The sequence below is a fragment of the Sinocyclocheilus anshuiensis genome, unplaced genomic scaffold (genome assembly GCF_001515605.1).
Source record: "Sinocyclocheilus anshuiensis isolate Anshui unplaced genomic scaffold, SAMN03320099.WGS_v1.1 scaffold997, whole genome shotgun sequence".
NCBI classification, from domain to species: domain Eukaryota; kingdom Metazoa; phylum Chordata; class Actinopteri; order Cypriniformes; family Cyprinidae; genus Sinocyclocheilus; species Sinocyclocheilus anshuiensis.
In genome coordinates, this window is record NW_015555715.1 from 2,807,313 (window position 1) to 2,807,905 (window position 593).

The window sequence follows — 593 nt, forward strand, 5'->3', positions numbered from 1 at the left end:
GATTTCTAGTATTTGTACAGGCTTTACATTTTTATTTCAATGTTGTAATTAGCCATTCATTTGATTTTATCTTTGAAACAGATTTGTTATGTGACAGCATTAATTAAAGTTTCTTAAGGGTCAAGACCAAGTTATCTGCATCTCCTGCGCTCCATCAAGCCATTCCCATAATAGCTGTCACCACTCAAATTAATGCATGACTCAGATTAACTGTACAGCATGTGTGTAAGACTCTAATACAATTATAAAGTTATTATTTTATCACGAATAAATCTTTCAATGAGTAAAACTGGCTGTGTCTATAGTATTACAGATTACACAACATTATAATCTTATTTTCAAATTAATTTTTTAATTATTATAATTTTAAATGATTGTCCCCAGATTAGTAGGGTACTCTTGTAATAGAGTAGCAGTGGCTGGGATAGATTTTAAATATCAGTTCCACTTAAAAAGATGCAATCTAATAGGGGTGCTCCGATCAGGATTTTTGAGGCAGATCGCCGATCACAGAAAGCAGTAGGGATGCACGATATATCGGCCACCATATCGGTATCGGCCGATAAATGCTCATTTTTTCTGTTATCGGTATC

At 33.7% G+C, this 593-nt stretch overlaps 1 protein-coding gene across 1 annotated transcript in view; it reads left to right on the forward strand.

The window, feature by feature from the left end:
* The window catches only part of LOC107672187 (mortality factor 4-like protein 1), a 17,458-nt gene that overhangs the window by 7,592 nt on the left and 9,273 nt on the right, over positions 1-593 (forward strand). The window lies entirely within an intron of this gene.